Source organism: Uloborus diversus, chromosome 2 (genome assembly GCF_026930045.1).
Source record: "Uloborus diversus isolate 005 chromosome 2, Udiv.v.3.1, whole genome shotgun sequence".
Taxonomy (NCBI): domain Eukaryota; kingdom Metazoa; phylum Arthropoda; class Arachnida; order Araneae; family Uloboridae; genus Uloborus; species Uloborus diversus.
Window position 1 is genome coordinate 110,293,493 of NC_072732.1, and position 20,130 is coordinate 110,313,622.

Sequence of the window (20,130 nt, forward strand, 5' to 3'; positions counted from 1 at the left end):
CATTTCTACCAAGAATTTGAAGCAAAATAAGCGCTGGCAGGTGTTTTTCCACCAAAAAAGGCATTGTGACTAACGTAACATTTTTGCAACCCTGAGAAACAATGCTTATGTTACGAGGCACATTTTTCTGAAACTTACGCAGATATTTAAAATTGGCCGATATATTTGTAAGAGGTAAACAATCTATTTTTAAAAATGTACTACAGATTTGTTACAGATGAATCTTTTTTGGCCCTTAATGGTACTTTTACGAAAAAGGAAGCTGTGTGTGACTAACGTAACGTGACTAACGTAACCATCGAATAGCAAACAATGAATGCACATAAAAAACTTTTTATAATTAATTTCTTGCTCTTATTCTACTTTTACACTTTATGGGAACCTTCTTTGTGTTGCATTATGCCTCTTTCTTTACTTTTTTTTCTATAATAGGGTAAGAAATTGAATGGAAGGATTCAGTTCAATTAATTCAATTTGAATGTGCGAAAAAAAAAATAAACAAATAAAAAAACTGCTTTTACAAACTGAATAGCATCATTCTTGGGCTAATTAAGTCCTAAATATCTCTTTTAAAAAGTAAACTTTATGCAAATTGACAGTTTCACCGAATTCTAGTATTCTGCCGATATAATAGTTATCGTCGAAACTCCGTAGTACTTTTCAATGGCATATTAATTTTTAAGGTTTACTGATTCATCGAACGAATAGTGTTGTGCATGCTTTTGAATTAAAATGTAATATTGAAAAAAAAATATTTGAACGTTTTTGCAGAATGCATTTTAGTTCCAGATATCACCGCAAATGTTTGAATTTCTAAATGATCAGTCTGGCATTTTATGAAATATATGGCAGCAGCGCTTATTGTCACTGTATCATGTAACATCTTCAAATGTTTTCCAACGAGCATCCATTATTTCATTTTAATAATAGGTGGACATGTATTTTCTAAAAAATAGAGACGTTCTCCTTTGTTAAGACTGTATTTCTATTAACTTAATTCTTAAGCTTGGATTCTTGTGTTGAATGCACCTTCAGCAGAGCACTCAATTTGCTTTACTCACCTTTTTTCTTTTCTAATAATTCTTTAAATTGGAAGTATCTTTATAAAGACTTTTAAAAAAGTATTTTTCGAAGTAAACAGAAGGTCTATACAATGTAATTTTACTGGTATTTTTCACCCTTTATATTTTTAATCAATATAGAATGCCTGCATATTCAAAATTGTTCATGAAAATGTACATTAAATTAAATAAGTTTTAAATATTAGCAGTCATTTTTAAAATGTTACGTTAGTGACATACAAACGGTTACGTTAGTCACAGCTCAAATGTTACGTTAGTCACACTAATTATTTTATATCTACTGATACTGAAATAAATATTTTGCACTTTTTAAGTAGATATGACATAGATGTAAGAAAATAAAAAGTGCTGTTTGGTTCAATCATCTGGTTTAGTTTTTAAGCAGAAAATAGTACATTTTCGTGACTAACGTAACGTAAATATTTTCAGTGAAATAACCGAACTAATTTAAATACTTATCTTATAATGTATGAAAAAACAACACTGAATTTTATTGGGCCAACATCTAATCATTTAGAATATACATAGTTCTTTTAAAAATTTGCAAAACATTTTGCATTACACAAGAAAACGTAGACGCTTGTTTTTTGCACATGCTAAGCCTTTTCTACAACCTCGCACGTTTAGAGCCAGAAGAAAAACACCGAATGAAATTTTTGCAAACTGTTACTGGATTTATGTACTAGAAAGTATGCTGAATGAAATGATAGGTCACAATTAAGGCTTTGTGGAAAAAACATTTCTGAGGTTGAGGTTGACATTTCTATGGAATGACCCTAATCCGAAACATTTTTTTACGAATGCAAAAAGGCTTGAAGTTAAGTTTTAATAACTAAAAACCATAAAAATCGCATTTTTTTTTTTTTTGAAAACCAAAAAGTTTTAGAAGTGGTCCAAGGTACAATAGTCTCCCCTACAAGAATATTTTCAGTGCTTAAACTTTAAGAGCGCAAATAAAAAAAGAGGAATCTTTTCGGTTTCCTGGGATTCCTCAATGGTGTACCCTCCTTCCCCTGTTTCTGCATCTGTGAATTTGCAGCAGATCTGGGCGTGGATAGAAGTACCGGGGGTGGGGGGGGGGGGTGATTATAGGTGGCGACTTAAATGTAACGGCCAGCTCTGGTGTTTCAGGACTGTTTAGGATTTCCCGTAGCGGCCGCACATCAAGCCTTAAAAGTGAACTTTGGGAATTCTATGACGTGCTTTTATGTAAGATGAGTCTCGGGGCAATTTTGCTTCATTTATCGAATACTAGAAAATCGTCCGTCAAGGTATGACGGGTGAAAATTGCTTCTACATGTGAACGAATCAATTGTCTGTTTATTGATATTTTGATGGTTGAAATTGTAACCCTAACTCTAGTGGATAAATCCTAAACTCCAGCAGATAGCGTTCATTGTGGACCACATTTTCGTTTCTTCATTCTCCTAAAATGACAGTTTCACCAGTAAAACAGTCAAGTTACCGGATCCAGTTCAGCCTCGTCGAAATAAAGTATTTCCCTACATGTCAAACATTACCAAAAAATAGTATCAAATTATCATGTCTTGGCGCGAGTTTCATTGTTAATGACGTCAGCGTTTCCCGATCATTCGCTTTTATATAAGGTAATGCACTAGTAGTGGCCACAGTTAAGCATATTTTATGTCTTTTTTAAACTGTGGGTCTACAATATTAATTCCAAATTTTCAGCTCAATGACCGTATTATAGCCCAACTATTCCTAAATCGTCCCATTTTCTAAAAATGCCAGAATTTCAATTTTTTCAATTTTTTATCCATTTTTTCCCAAACTTCAAATTTGATCCAATAGTGGCCACTCCAAAATCTGAGATTTTCAGTAGTGGCCACATGCATGAGTCAGTAGTGGCCATCTGACATCCTTTCCTTAAAATTCACATTACTCACCTCAAATTCAGATAACTGATGGATAAAATTGATTCAATATGATAGTTACATTAAGCACCAATATATTAATCACATTTTTATTGTACATTTCTTTCTTCAAAGTACATACGTACTTAGGATAAAATAAAAAGTTTTTAGTAGAAAATTTGTATTTGTATTTTTTGTACGCTAATGTAAAAAATAAAGTAAAAGAAAATGAATGTACTTATATAAGTATTCTACAAATGAACTTTGATAAGTGTGAACTAAATAATTATTATCAGTACTAAATCATCTTCTTTCCTAATAATAAAGCCGAAAGTCTCTCTGTCTGGATGTCCGAAGGATGTCTGTAGGATGTCTGGATCTCTGTGACGTGCATAGCGCCTAGACCGTTTTGCCGATTTTCATGAAATTTGGCACAAAGTTAGTTTGTAGCATGGGGGTGTGCACCTCGAAGCGATTTTTCAAAAATTCGATGTGGTTCTTTTTCTATTCCAATTTTAAGAACACAATTATCATAAGATGGACCAGTAAATTATGAAATTATCATAACGTGGAACCGTAACATGGCACAAGCCAATTGGCGACATACGAAATTGGCATAACGTGGAACTGTAACATGGGTACAAGCTAATTGGAGAGAAAATTCACCATACATTATTTGTAAATATACAGGCGAACCAAAAGACCTTTTAATTTTTCTATTACGGGCAAAGCCGTGCGGGTACCACTAGTTACTAATAAAAAAGCTGAAAGTCTGTCTGTATATCTGGATCTCTGTCTGTCTGGATGTCTGTGACGCTCATAGCGTCTAGACCGTTCGGCCGATTTTCATAAAATTTGGCACAAAGTTAGTTTGTAGCACGGGGGTGTGCACCTCGAAGCGATTTTTCGAAAATTCGATTTTGTTCGTTTTCTATTCCAATTTTAAGAACATTTTACCGAGCAACATTATAAGATGGACGAATAAATTACCAAGTTATCATAACGTCGAACCGTAACATAAGCAAGCCAATTGGCGAGAAAGTTACCATACATTATTTGTAAATACATAGGCGAACCAAAAGACCTTTTAATTTTTCTATTACGGGCAAAGTCGTGCGGGTACCACTAGTCTTTACTAATAATAAAGCAGAAAGTCTCTCTGTCCGGAGGATGTCTGGATGTCTGTAGGATGTCTGTAGGATATCTGTAGGATGTCTGTGACGCGCATAGAGCCTAAACCGTTCGGCCGATTTTCATGAAATTTGGCACAAAGTTAGTATGTAGCATGGGGGTGTGCACCTCGAAGCGATTTTTCGAAAATTCGATGTGGTTCTTTTTTTATTCCAATTTTAAGAAAAAACTATCATAAATTATGAAATCATCATAACGTGGAATAGTAACATGGGCACAAGCCAATTGGCGAGATACGAAATTATCATAGCGTGGAATCGTAACGTCGGTACAAGCCAATTGGCGAGAAAATTTAGCATACATTATTTGTAAATATACAAGCGAACCAAAAGACCTTTAAATTTTCTATTACGGGCGAAGCCGTGCAGGTGCCACTAGTTACTAATAAAAAAGCTGAAAGTCTGTCTGTATATCTGGATCTCTGTCTGTCTGGATGTCTGTGACGCTCATAGCGCCTAGACCGTTCGACCGATTTTCATGAAATTTGGCACAAAGTTAGTTTGTAGCACGGGGGTGTGCACCTCGAAGCGATTTTTCGAAAATTCGATTTTGTTCGTTTTCTATTCCAATTTTAAGAACATTTTACCGAGCAACATTATAAGATGGACGAGTAAATTACCAAGTTATCATAACGTGGAACCGTAACATGGGCAAGCCAAGTGGCGAGAAAGTCACCATACATTATTTGTAAATACATAGGCGAACCAAAAGACCTTTTAATTTTTCTACTACGGACAAAGCCGTGCGGGTACCACTAGTTCATAAGAAAATAGTAAGTACACAATTCAATGTAACTCTAGGACAATTTGTTTCCTACAACTTACCAAGGTATATCAATGGATATAGAAAATTGGTAGCATAAGTTTTCAATACTACTAAAGGCAGGTTGTCCATGCACCTAGAAAGTTATGGATTTCGGCTATGATCAAAAATGGTCATGGAAAGTCATGATTTTCGGCAAAAAGTGCTCAAAAATCATGGAAATTGACAATTAGTCATGGATTTTGAGTTCAAGAACATGCACATTTTTCGAATTCTACAAATTAGCTTAAACTTACGCACCTTGGCCACTTTTTTACGCTATTACGTGTTAATCCCAATTTTTCACACATTTCTAAATCTGATTGCATCCGCTTCTTTAATACTCGCTCATTTTTCTTTTCCTTGTGATTTTACCTTTTGGACATTTATAATTATGTATTTAGCGTTATTTTTAACCCTCCTTATATGTCTTATTGTGTATTTGAGGATTTTTAGACTTCTAATTTTGCCGATCGTATTCGATGCAAAAATTTTGAGTCATCCGTGTTGATTCAAGAGACTCATAAAAATTATCATAAATTCTCAGCTATGTCTTAAGTTAATGAAGATTTATGGAAAATAAAATTGGTCTGACGAATTAATTACGGACGTTTTGTACATCGATAAAATACAGAAATCAGGGAATTTTCGAAGATAAAATTTTTAAAAAGTCCGTAAATGTTACATATTTTACAAATTCGGAAATTTTACAACATTTGTAACCTATCATAAAACATAGGCGGTAAATATCTGGTACTGTCTGGTAAATTATTTTTAAGTACTTTAATATTTTATTTTTTCTGATTATTTATGCTATTTATTGTAAACATAATTTTAGTAACTACTAAATTATTGCTAGTCACAGATAATTGAGAAAACTACTAGTAGTACCATGCTCCTATTTTTCATTCGGTAAGCTTTGAAGTTTTATCCGGTAAACTGATAATTTCCCCCCTCCTAAAAATTTGAATTTTGGGCGTCCCTGCCTATTAGCAGTCATAAATAAATATGAATCAATAGATTATAAATTGCAAAACAAATGCATACTGACATGATTTAGACTACCAAAGAGAAAAATTGTTTCCTAAAGAAGTGTTATAACTGGGAATTTTATATATTATGGCTTTTTCTAATTTTACTGTGTGTGACTTACTTCTAACAAGTGTTTTACCTTAAAAAAAAACTGTATTTTCAAGAAATGATTGCTTAAATCTAAGAAATTAGAAATTATCTGCTTTGCTTAGAAAAGGGATAACTTCGATCAAGCATTATGCCCTTCCTCCTTCATTTTTTACCTGCTCAGCAAGCAGGTTGCAATCTCTCTCTTGGTTCTAGTAGAATGTTACTCCTCTTTTTGAACTAGCGCGCCAAATTCCTGTTTTTTTTTTTTTAACCAACAAGCTATTTAATAACCCCCCCCCCCCATGATATGCGCCCCTAGGCCAGGGCGTATGGGCCTAGGGGATGGCCTGTTGAGTAATCCGGGCCTGTCCATAGAAGAGCTAAACGCACTAGCAGTCGCCACAGTGAAGCATATTTTTGCGGCTTTTTTAAACTCTGGGCCTAGACTATCAATTACCATATTTGAAACTCAATGAGCATATTATATAGCCCTTCTCTTCCTTAATCGTCCTTTAAAAATGCCAGAATGTCAATTTGTTTATTTTTTTCAAACCTCAAATTTGATCTATCAGTGGCCATTATATAATGTACATGAGTCAGTAGTGGCCATATTGCTGTTTAGAAGTGGCCACCGGGTGGCCACCACTAGTTCACACAATAATATTAAGTCAGAAATGAGGCAGATTTTTATGTAAAGAGATTACAACCTATTAAAAGGAAAGTTGAGTTGATTTATGAAAAACATTCCTGATTCAGTAGTGGCCACTCGGTGGCCACTTTTGAATTTCCGACCTTTTTTGGTACCAGTAGTGGCCAGGTAAACTCCCAGCCAAAAAGCAACTATTTCGAGTTGAAAACGTTCCAAACATTATCTTTCACATTTCATAACATGGTTACAGCTCTAGAAATATTATTTTTGAGCATTGTTCTATTCATAATACAACACAATGTTTATATACCTCCTTACGGAGAAGCGTTAGAAGACAGCTGAAAAAACATCGACAATCCAGGCGACCGTATTAAATAGTTGATAACAATTTTCCATGATGCTCTACCTACTTCTCCTTGAACTGCCCACTACACTATAACCTGAGGTCTACCTCCTGCAAGTTTGAATCCACTGGGACCCCTAGAATTCTTATTTTTAAAATATAAACCTTAAAGTGGCTACTACTGAAGCAGTGGCCACTACTGGTGCATTTACCTTATATTAGAATGAGAAAACGAGATCAAATCCACTGAATTCAAAGATTAAAACGGAGACAGCTGTCTCCTTATTTTTCTTAAAGAGACAAGTCTCATTTTTAAAAGAAGCATCAGTCTTTCGAAAATTGAGTCGGACAGGATGGTGAGTAGCATTGCAACTTTTCGAATTTTAGTTTTAGTTTTTTAAATATAAGGTCACATGAGGTCAATACAATAATAAATTCCTACAACGAAGTTCCCATCAATCTCTTCCCACGTGAAAGCTCTACCAAAAATGTTCCCAAATGCCCGTTTTCGAACGCAAAACAAGAACAAGGACCTCATTATTAATTATTATCTTGCTCGGCATTACTTGACCGCGAACGATTTCAACGCCCCTTCTTAAGCGGGCATCTTCGATTACGAGCAGGGGCTCACCGAAACGCCCGAAATTACATAATTGCCTTAACTAGCTCTCATTCTCCTCAGCACGCGTTTCTGCTGCCCCACCCCCTCGGGAAGGGGGGGGGAGGGAAAACCACTCGCGATCAATTAACCTGTGTGCCGTTTCCGGCGAATCCATTAATCATGTGGTGAATGAGCGCGATCCCGACGAAATGGGCGATTCAGCAAGCGAGTCAGGTGTCACGTTGACTACTACATAGAATGGCATGATGGAAAAGGGGGGGAGGGAGGGACGATTATTTTCCTGGATCACAACGGAAGCTTGTGTATGTGCAGTTCTTTCTTTCATTTTCCCAGTTGATTTTTGACTTAGCGATTAGAGGGTATTTTTCTATTTTTTTTATTTTTATTATTTATATTGAGGAGTGGTTTAATTATGAAAATCATAGGTTTACCGTCTTTCTTATGTGCAAGCTATGTATGTGTATCCACTTTAATAATAGTATCAGCTTAATGCATGAATGGAACTTTAAATGATACGGCCAATTAAAACGATTTCTAAACGACCTCTTAAATTGTTCATGTTTACATTGCAATAACTGCTAATTTATGTGAAAAGAGAAGAGAAGTAAGGGAGGAGTTCGAATTTCGCAAAATAGTAAAAAAAAAAAAAGAAAAAAAAAGACTTGTAGCTTGAACGAAACTTTTTTCCATACCTTTCATTAAAAACTTGGTTTCGTAAATTTCAAACACCTTTGAGGGGCTCTAAAAATTTATCAGAACCAGCTCGGGATGTATCAGTACGGCAACTTTTCTCTGACTCCTTGCATTGCTTTGTGGAATACATATTTTTGAGGAAAAAAAAAAGTTTTGCATTTCTCTCTCGAACGATTGTAGTCAAAAACTAATCAGCACCAGCTCCTATTGGGATCTATCTGCATAGAAAATTTCGTGGATTCCTTCGCATGACTTCTCGAGGCATAACAACCACCGCTTAAGAAAAGGTTTTTAATATTAACACCGAAAATTAATCAGCAGCTTTAGTTTCTAATTGGGCTTACCTGACTATAATTTGCTCTATTCTTTGGCTACCTTCTTGAGCTATTCGAATCGAATCTGTCCATCTACCCACGGACATAGGGAGAGAGAAAAATTTTCCCGCAATGAAGCAACCAAAGTCCACATGATATTCTTAAATTATTAACGATTTCATATAATCATGACATAATATATATATATATATATATATATATATATATATATTTGTGCAAAAAGGTCGAGTATTGAACCGAATGAGCATTATTAATGGGATACCTTCGATAGATTGCAGTGGTCTCCGTACCAACATTAACTGGTTCTTTTTCACTCGTTTTGAGTTCATTTTTGCTCCATACTAAAAGCGAGAAACCGATTGGCATTCAGTATGACGGGGGCGGGCCGTGGCAGCCTGATCGGTAAGCACCGGAGTTGTGACCAGCGGGTCCCTTTTGGGTTCAATAATCCTAGCCGGTCGAAGATCCACCGTCTTCAATAATGCTGAATTGGGGCGTTAAATACCCAAGTGAACCGATACCTTTGGGCGTGCTGTACCAGGGATCGCTTGGTTTCTGGTCTGGATCAAAAAATTAGAGCTGTATTCAGGGTACCATCCGACTGGTTAAACCACAAATAGTGGCAGGTACGGGGGGGGGGGCTCTGAAGTGAAAAGTATAACGGGAGCGTTGGTTTAACTAACTTTAGGAGAAACACGATTCTTGAAAAACCATTTGGCAGTAAGAGATGCAGAAAGGTAGATCATTCAGCTTGACAAATGATCAAGTGTTTCTGGTCAGATACTCATGTTGACAGCATAAAAGTAGCCCTAAGTTTGTCTGTTGTGTAAAATATTTACTTTTCATTGAAACATTTTTTAAAAAACTCTTTGGAAGCATTTACCCATGTAACGGTGCATTGTCAAGTAACAAGAAAATTTGAGGAGGTAGAGGAAGTAACCGTTATCTCTTTGTAGAGAAAGTGGACAGTGCTAGGTCAGCTCTTATACATGGACCACAGGATAGGAGGATTTTTGTTGCAGTGGATTTTGGTTACCTTCTAATGAAACAGGGGAGGTGATCTTCCCACCAAGTTCAGCAAGTGTTCATGTCTACAATAAACTATTTCATATTTGAGCATGTCAAGTCTGATGAGTTAAAAGTTTCGGAGGTTTAAGGAAGTATAATATATCAATCAACGTTTAAATGTGGGGAAAATACTCCTTCTATCCCTCCGCAATAGAAAAGGATAATGTTTATTATTAAGCATTTTCAGCAGATTAAAGGCCTGATTAAATTTCTTTTATTCAATCAATATTGATCAAAAAAAAAAGACTCAGCGCTAACTGATAAAACTGGCCCCCTAATAAAGAGTTGAAACCTAATCTTTTTGCCTTGTTGCTTTGAATTAGTGGTTCCCAACCTGACGACGTTCACCCCGAAAGCAGACATTAGGGTCCTCAATGGGGCGATTAATTTATGAGACGATAGGAGGGTGATAAGTACTTAAAAAACCAAAAATATCATAACAAAATGGCAGCAAATGTCGAATTAAATCGATTGTTAAGAGTTTAGACGAGGAATCGCAACTTAAAAAAGAAACAATTTAAAATTCAGGAGCTCCCACCTCACCCCCAGTTGAATCTTATGGAATTATTTCATCATTCATCGCCAAGTTTGTAAATTTTATTTATTTATTTCTATCCGACTGCGCGTGCGCGACGCAAAGGAGGGTAATGTTTATAAGTCTATGTATGTATGTATGTATGTTTGTTCCTATGTGGCGTTCTAGAGTCTAAACGCCTTGGCCAATTTCGGTGATTCTTACATCAATCGATTTGTCTTAACCTTGGGAGTGTCACTAACCACATGACAGTAATCAAAATTCACCATATCAACAACCTGTCGTCATTTTTCAGTTCGGTATCGTGTCGCATGCTACTTGCGTGCGACAAATGCAGGTAGCTTTCACTGGCTGAATTTTTTGTTAACTAAGTCTACTAATTGGGGCCTCAGTGGCCGAGTGGTCTAAGCGATTGCTTCACACACTTGAGGCGGTGGGTTCTACTCCGACCCTCGCTCCGGATGCACTTTCTCCTCTTTCTGATGAAAATTCTTTTACGTGTTATTTATATGTATTCTGTACGGTAATAAAAACATATCATGCGTGAGGGAGGCAGGACACTCGGATTGTAGTTCTCATCAAAAAAAAAAACAAAAAAACCGTGCAATATGTACCAAAAGAAAATCTACTAATTCGATTTTCATCTCTAACATGTTGCATTTGTTTTTCTCGTGATTCAGGGGACTCAGTTTTGCATACTTTCTTGGCGGGCTTTTTTAGTTTTGCGAGTAACTGACGGACGTTTCCTAGCTCGCTTCATAATGAGTTATACAGGCTGTTTATATAGCTGGGCGGTGGTTGACTTATGTTCGTGCATTTTCGCTAAAAGTGAAGCACATTAAGCTCTAAGCCGAATTAGCTCCCTAGAGGGACTAATTATCAGTAGTTTAGACCACCGCAAGTCAATAAACTTCACAGTATAAACTCTCTCAATGAAATGACAAGATTGAGAAATTTACGTCTTATAATCATAATAACTAAGTCAATGAAAATTAACTAAAAAGTGTTAATAAAAAATAAATATTTAAAAAAAAAACCCACTGCGAAAAAAACCAAAAAAAAAAAAAAAAAAAAGAAAGAAAAATATGTAAGCCCAGTAGTTTAGAATGTTATTAAGTACTACTAAATAACTACACCATTGAAATAATTTCATAATCCATACACTCATAAGACAAATCATAAATTCAAAAGCAGAATAGAAGGATCAACAGTCGGGCCCATTCAAGTTTTACGGAGTTCCTCGATTGGTCAAAAAAGAATGGGCCCCGACTGTTGATCCTTCTATTTTGCTTTTGAATTTATGATTTTTCTTGTGTGTATCGATGTTTCAATGGTGTAGTTATTTAGTAGTACGTAATAACATTCTAAACTATCGGGCTTATATTTCTTTCTTTCTTTCTTTTTTTTTTTTTTGTTTTTACGCAGTCAGGTTTTTTGTTTTTATTTAATAATATTTTTTTTTTTTTTTTGATTTTAAGTGTCGGGGTTTTTAATTCCTCCAGGTTCCAATTAAAAACGGAATAGTTTCATAAAAATTGTACTTCTGTTTTTGAAAATTACGTGAATGATCTTAGTTAAGTATTTCCCTTTAAATACATATCTGTTTATTTTGGAAAGAAAAAAAAATCGGATACTTAAAATTATTATTAAATTTAATTTTTAGTTTTCGAATGATTGCTTTATTACATACATTTTACTTCAAATTAAGCTGGACATTTATAGTATCAATAACATCTATGTTTACAGCGCCAAATTATGGTTTTTCGGAGAAAAAAGAAGGGGGGGGGGAGGCGATCGGTGTCAGTCTATCTCTAGAGCAACGTTTCTCACACTTTTTTGACCCGCGGACCGGCAAAATCTTTTGAAAAAAAAAAGAAAAAAGAAAAAAAAATTTGCGGGCCGGTTAAGTGTTTTTTTTTTTTACAAAAAATTCTTTCTTCTCGCTCAATGATAAAATCTTAAGGGAAAAAATCGGGCCAGAAAGGTTTTTTCCTTTTTTTTTTGTTAAAAGAAAAAAAAAATTCAACTCGCTGGCCATTAAAAACTTTTGCAAAAGAGTTTTTAAACAAAAAGAAATGAGTAAATAAATGAAACTTCACGTGGTTTTAAAGAACTCACACAACAAATACTTTTAAGATAAGTAATTTTTGTAACAATTATACACAGTCCAGTCACATTAATGTGACCATCTGTCAAAAGCCAGAATAACCACCTTTCGCAGAGCGGACTGCTGCGAGACGTGCAGGAAGAGAGTCACTTAGGTCCCTGAAGGTGTTCTCTGGGACGTTGAGCCATGCCGACTCTAATGCCGTGGCCAGCTGCGCTAGATTACGCGGTTGAGGATCCATGGCGCGAACAACTCGATCGAGATGGTCCCACAGATGCTCGATTAGGTTTAAGTCAGGTGAGTTTGCTGGCCAGGGGAGGACGGTAAACTCATCCTGGTGCTCTTCGAACCATGCACGTACACTGGCAGCTGTATGGCACATCACATTGTCCTGCTGGAAGATGCCATCATCCTGAGGAAAAACAATGCGCATGTAGGGGTGGACATGGTCCGCAAGGACAGATGCGTACTTGTATTGATCCATCGTGCCTTCCACAATGATCAGTGAACCCAGAAAATGGAAGGAAAACATTCACCAGACCATAATGCTCCCGCCTCCAGCTTGGACCGTTCTGGCAATGGCTGCAGGGTGGTTCCTTTCAGAGGTTTCACGCCTTATACGCCAACGTCCATCTGTCCGATGGAGCATAAAACGCGATTCGTCTGAAAACGCTACCTGTCGCCACTCAGTGGACGTCCAGCTGCTGTACTGGCGTGCAAATTCTAGCCTTCGTCGTCGATGAACAGCAGTCAGCATAGGTGCACGAACCAGGCGTCTGCTTCGGAGGCCCAGACTCAGCAATGTTCGCTGAATAGTAGTTTGGGAGACACTTTTGGTAGCCCCTTGGTTCATTTTGGTGGTCAGTTGCTCAACAGTAGCCCGTCTATCTGCCCGAACGCATCTCCGCAATCTTCGTTCCCCTCTGTCATCTATGGCCCGTGGTGCACCACATTTGCCACGTCGCTGATTTTGGACAGTCCCATTTTGCCATGCACGGTACACTTTTACCACGGCGGCACGCGAACAGTTCACAAACTCAGCCGTTTTGGAAATGCTTCCACCCTTGGCCCGAAAACCAATGATCATGCCCTTTTGGACGTCGGATAAATTGCTTCATTTCTGCATTACGCCAACGATTGAAATGTTTTCCGAAGCCCTCACACACCCTTTATATACGCTCAACTGCACTGTGCTGCCACCTGCCTTCTGTGATTGGTTATTTAACTCTGACGTGGAAAGTACGTGGTGGTCACATTAATGTGACTGGACTGTGTATTTACATATATGTAAGTAAATAAACATTTGCAAAAAATCATAGAAAATATTTTAAAGGATCACAAAATACACGTAAAATATAGGATATGATTATATATATATATATATATATATATATATATATATATATATATATATATATATATATATATATATATATATATATATATATATATATATATATATTTTGACAAAAACGAAAATCTTTCAGGACCAGTTAAACTTTTCCGGTCCGCCCTACCACCGGTTGAGAATCACTGCTCTGGAGAGGGTCCAGACAGGACACAGTTCAGTTATCCGTGCTTTCCAAATTTCCGTTCCAATGTGACCATTAATTAGCATGGAAAATCAGATGACACAGTAATCAATTTTAATCAATTTTCACCATCCTAAACGCATAAAAATAGACAAAATTATAATTCCAACATCGAAAAGAGTTCCTTATTCTGCTCACAGAGTACGATCCGCAGAAGAAAATTAAGTTAACTTTTATAGCTTTTTTTGTTAAAAGTAATCAATTAATTTGTTTCTTACATGAATAGGTTCTGCTGTTTCATCGCGTACTGAAGATATAAATCAACACGTCACTTTTAACGACTCTTTTTTTTCTTTTCTTTCCCTTTTACTTTCGCGTAAATCTGTCAATGTGTCGTCTGATTATTCTTCCGTAAAATGATATCCTTCTGCTTTTAGACAGCTGAAATTTTTTGTTGATACGTTGAAAGTTAGTATCTCACTGACTTTGTTAAATATTTTTGCAAATATTCGTGAAAAAATAACTAATACTACAGTGAAATTCCGATACAATAAACTTTAAGACACCGAAAATGTTATTCGTTGTAACGGGAATTGTGATTGCATAAAATTCAAGCAAAAAATAGAAATTGAAACGGGTATACTCATACATTTCTTTGAAACAATTTTTCGTAGTACAGTAAAACCTCGGTTATCCGGCCCCCATTTATCCAGATCTTCGGTTAATTCGGATGAAATTTGTAGAGTTAAGAGAAAACTATATTTACTTAATAATAATTCCAAATTACCGTAGCAAAAACGGAACTATAAATGTGCCAAATATTTGCTCTTTATTCTGATAAAATACAAAAGTCCTACACAGGAGCGTGCACAGGGGGGGGGGGACCTGTTGGCCTGGGCCCGAGTCTGAAGGGGCCCAATATTTTCAAAACTATGGGTGAAATATAGGGGTCAACAATGTGGAGAGGGGCCCCAAAATTTCTGTGCACGCCTCTGGATAGATCGTGCAATAAGTTATGGTACTCTATCTAATAAACAACATGAAACAATCCTATGTAATTTTGTAACAAAGCGTCGTTTTTACTTTCTTCTATATCTAATATATAGAAGAAAGTATTGGATTCGTGCAAATTTTCGAATTTCGAATTTTGACGGATTCGAACGTTTTGAGGTGTGCTGAGTTCATTTCGACTATTTTTGGAAAATGTCTGTGTGTGTGTGTGTGTGTATGTATGTGTGTGTGTATGTATGTGTGTCACGTCTGTGTGTGACCAGTTTTTTGTGGCCGCTCTACAGCCAAAACTACCGCAGGAAATCGAACGAAATTTGGTACACATATGTGCCCGTATGTGAACTTGTGCCCATTGGTTTTTGGCGCGAATTCCTCCAAGGGGGGTGGAGCAATGGGACGTTTTTTGAGTTACGCGTGCTTGCTATTCCTCAGGAAGTAACTGGCGGAATCAAACACAATTTGGTCCATATGTTGCCATTAACAGGAACAGGTGCTGATTCAATTTTGGTGTCAATAACTCAAACGGGGGTTGAGCTATAGAACGTTTTTTTGTCGTCAATTGTGACTGCTGTATCTCAAGAAATAATGAACGGAATGAAAGAAAAATTTATCGGCAAGTAGCCCTTAGTGGGTATAAGAGCTGATTTTATTTTGGTGTCAACAGCTAAAAAGGGGGTAGCGCAATCGCCCGTTCTTTTTTTCCATTGTGAGTACCCTATCTCAAGAAGTAATGCTACGTTCTGGTTGAAATTTGGAATATATGTGAATCCATACGTAAACAGGCTTTGGTTCAATTTTGACGCCAATCGCTCCAAGAGGTGTTGATTTTTTTTTTTTTTTTTTTTTTTTTTTTTTGCGAATAAAAATAGCTTTATTAATGCACCAATAAGAAAGATAAATCGTAATAGATTGTCGTCTGCGTATTTCTCGTGATTTTAGTTGTATGGAAATGATCGGAAATATTATCTCAATGATTTAAAATTTTTAACTGTTGCCATCTTATGTTTGTTAACAAATAAAATATTTGTAATTAATTCAAGCAAGGCTTTTAAAATAACTTTCAATTTTCGCTCTTTGCTTTGCTTTTGCAATAATTCAGACATTGGGATGGTCGTCAAGTTTTTGCATGTGTAATTTTGTTTTTGTTGGGAATATTGCTTCCTCGTCAAGCATGGGGAGGGATCAGAAGAAAAAAAAGAAAAATATAGAAGAGAGTTTCGTGATGGCCACAACATACTAGTTATTTTAATAATTAAAATTTAATCAAAAATTTTGTAATGGCAAAGTTTTGTAGTATACAGAAATAATTTTGAAGTAATTCATTACATATATTTGCTTTATGTTGCGTAAACTACAATATAATACTATGTGAATTACAATGTTAATGTTCAAAACTTTAAGTTTTATATACAAAGCTAATCAGTTGCTGCGCACTCTACCTACTTGAATAAGTTGTTGAGAGGGCAAATTATGCATGTTAATTTCAGCAATTTCTTTTTTTACAATGCATTATTTGTTTCCTTCACATATGTTTAAGTCAAACTTACCTCAAATTATATTTTTGGAGGAAAGTGAAACTTGAATTCCAGTAATTTTACCATTTCTTATGTGCTTATACTTTATTACTTTTTTCTATATCTAATATATAGAAGAAAGTATTGGATTCGTGCAAATTTTCGAATTTCGAATTTTGACGGATTCGAACGTTTTGAGGTGTGCTGAGTCCATTTCGACTATTTTTGAAAAATGTCTGTCTGTCTGTGTGTGTGTATGTGTGTGTGTCACGTCTGTGTGTGACCAGTTTTTTGTGGCCGCTCTACAGCAAAAACTACCGCATGAAATCGAACGAAATTTGGACACATATGTGCCCCTATGTAAACTTGTGCCAATTGGTTTTTGGCGCGAAATACTCCAAGGGGGGTGGAGCAATGGGACGTTTTTTGAGTTACGCGTGAATGCTATTCCTCAGGAAGTAACTGGCGGAACCAAACAAAATTTGGTCCATATGTTGCCGGTAACAGGAACAGGTGCGGATTCAATTTTGGTGTCAATAATTCAAACGGGGGTTGAGCTATAGAACGTTTTTCGTCGTCAATTGTGACTGCTGTATCTCAAGAAATAATAAGCGGAATGAAAGAAAAATTTATTGGCAAGTAGTCCTTAGTGGGTATAAGAGATGATTTTATTTTGGTTTCAACAGCTAAAAAGGGGGTAGCGCAATCGCCCGTTCTTTTTTTCCATTGTGAGTGCCCTATCTCAAGAAGTAATGCTACGTTCTGGTTGAATTTTGGAATATATGTGAATCCATATGTAAACAGGCTTTGGTTCAATTTTGACGCCAATCGCTCCAAGAGGTGTTGATTTTTTTTGAATAAAAATAGCTTTATTAATGCAACAATAAGAAAGATAAATCGTAATAGATTGTCGTCTGCGTATTTCCCGTGATTTTAATTGTATGAAAATGATCGGAAATATTATCTCAATGATTTAAAATTTTTAACTGTTGCCATCTTTTGTTTGTTAACAAATAAAATATTTGTAATTAATTTAAGCAAGGCTTTTAAAATAACTTTCAATTTTCGCTCTTTGCTTTGCTTTTGCAATAATTCAGGATGGTCGTCAAGTTTTTGATGCGTAATTTTGTTTTCATTGGGAATATTGCTTCCTCGTCAAGCATGGGGAGGGATCAGAAAAAAAAAGAAAAATATAGAAGAAAGTTTCGTGATGGCCACAACATACTAGTTGTATATTAGTTCACTTAATATTTCGTTATAACACAAATGTATTTACATGAAATACACCGCCAGCTCATTCAATTCCAGCCGAGGACTGCAGTTTCGTGCTTTTTAGCATTCACCAGCCCGCCAGAGGAAGTGAATGAGCTGGAGCGAGGCCTTGGCTGGAGGCAGAAAACCTCTTAAGGAAGCCAAGAGTGCCAAACAAACAGGTAGCTAATATAGAATTAGTACTGACCAGACGAGTGACCGAAGCAATGGTTCGGTTCAGCTCGAAAATTGAAGGCAAGGCATGGTATATTCAGTAAATTACTGAATATTAATTTACTGAATATACAAATGTATTTCTTTCTGAAAATTGCATAAAATTCATGTTTTCATGTTTACATTTTTTTTTCTTTTGCGGTTGCAGGGGGAGGGAGTGACACCACAAATTACCGCCCCGGGTGTTACCCTTGCTAGGTACGCCACTGCTGGTACGATATTTTACTGTATCTTCTTTGTGCTTTGATGTGCTTGCATAAAACGTGTGTCAAGAACTATTCCATTATTTGCAATTACGTTATTTCTTTTTGTCGAGAGTTTCTAGTCATGAAAACCATACTTACAAAATAGCAGCAGTTAGAAAATTCAAGTATAACAGTCAAATCCCAGCAACTCGAAGCCTTACAATTCGACGAACGGTTGCGAAAATAGAGGTTCTGCCGGTTAAACGGAAACACGCTGTATAAAACAGAAAGTAAAACATCAAAAACCACGTACTTTTTTCTTTAAAAAAAAATCCTGTATAAATTATTTTTGATGTAAGCTGTTCAACGCATTTTTTTTTCTTTTTTTTTTCATTTTTTATTACTGCGTTGTGCAAACTAAGTTAGGATTTTCTGAAAGGCATGCACATCTGCGTCCACATCTGCAACCAGCATATTAAAATCTGCCTTATCTGCTTCTATCCAAAGTTTTATGCATCCTAGCAGTGACATTTATTTATGATTCTTAGAAAAAGCATGACAATTCACTTATTTACTATATTTGATTATTTACTGTACACTTTCTACAATTGAATACATCTCGATTCGGTTGAAAAAACAATAATGAAAGTTCAAATAAATATTCATAACTTTATTTTTTTCCGGAAAGATAATTGAAGTTGATATTTTGTCAGAGCAATTTTAGATTGCCAAAGCGTGCAACGAGGATTTATAAAACTAACTAATAAAAAAAAAAAAAAAAAAAAAAACTGAAGTGCTTTAACAAAAACAATTTTTTCTGCGGAAAAAGAATGATAAGCATTATTTTTTAAAACCTTAAGAAAACACATTTTTTTAAATTAAAAATTCCTTTATCTAATTATCGGTAGCCAGGCAACGATCTATAAAATTTGGGCCCCCTGCAACAAAATCTGTAGGACCACTCCCCAGAGGCCAGCAGTGTATATCTGCAACGTTAATAAGTCCTAGTGCTAGTTTTTTTTTTTTTTTTTTCTATTTCTTGAGCCTTTGGGCCCCTTCAGGACGTGTCCCTCCCGCCCTCCCCTGGGTCTGCGGGCACGCAGATCCGGGCCTGTCGGGAGCAGATATAAACTTTATTTGATACTTAATCATTCATAACTATTTCATCTTGCCCCCCCCCCCCCCCCTGTGCTCGATGACATAAGATCTTTGATTATGTTTTAGCAATTAGATATGATTAAGCGCTACTAGATCAACATTTCTTAAATTGTGTTCCGCGAAACCCTAGGGTTCAATACAGATCACTCAAGGGTTCTACAAAACTTGTATTTTTCCTTTTTTTTTTTTAAAGGTTAAAATTCGTCACTTAAAAAATATGGTTTGAATGAAGTGTTCAGTGAGTATTTTCCAAATGAACGGTGAAATTTAAAACATGAATGTTCTCAATTGTCACGAAACTCCTTGTTCACACTTTTACAATTTGCTACTAAATTTTTGTTTTCAACTTATCTGGCGGCAAAACTAAATATCACCACAGGCTTAGTGCTGAACCTATTCCGAAAGTGCAACCTTTTGTCCATAAAGACTGATATTAAAGATGTATCTGTCATAGTAAAAATAGATACCATTCATCTCATTAAAATTTAAATTTTGTTTGAAACGAGTTATAAACGAGCTTAGGGAAAATTATGCTAATTTTAAGATTACTTTTTTCCAATCGAAAAACATTTTTTGAATCAAAAAAGGAGCTTTAGTTGAAAAAAAAAATCCTAGAATATTGCAAGCAACTATACTATTGAGAAAGAAAAAAAGGGATCCACGTAAAAGTCGACATTAAAAAGAGTTCCACTAGTCAAACAAAATTAAGAAACGCTGCGGCTGTATGGACAAAGTTGCAAAATCATACGCACAGTACGCGAGTCGATAACTTCCTCCTTTGAAATAGGTTAAAAATTTCATTCACACTGACTAAATTTCATGT

General features: G+C 35.9%; 1 protein-coding gene across 1 annotated transcript in view; it reads right to left on the reverse strand.

The window, feature by feature from the left end:
- The window catches only part of LOC129217232 (transcription factor GATA-4-like), a 111,628-nt gene that overhangs the window by 33,914 nt on the left and 57,584 nt on the right, over window positions 1-20,130 (reverse strand). The gene's annotated exons all lie outside the window — the stretch shown is intronic.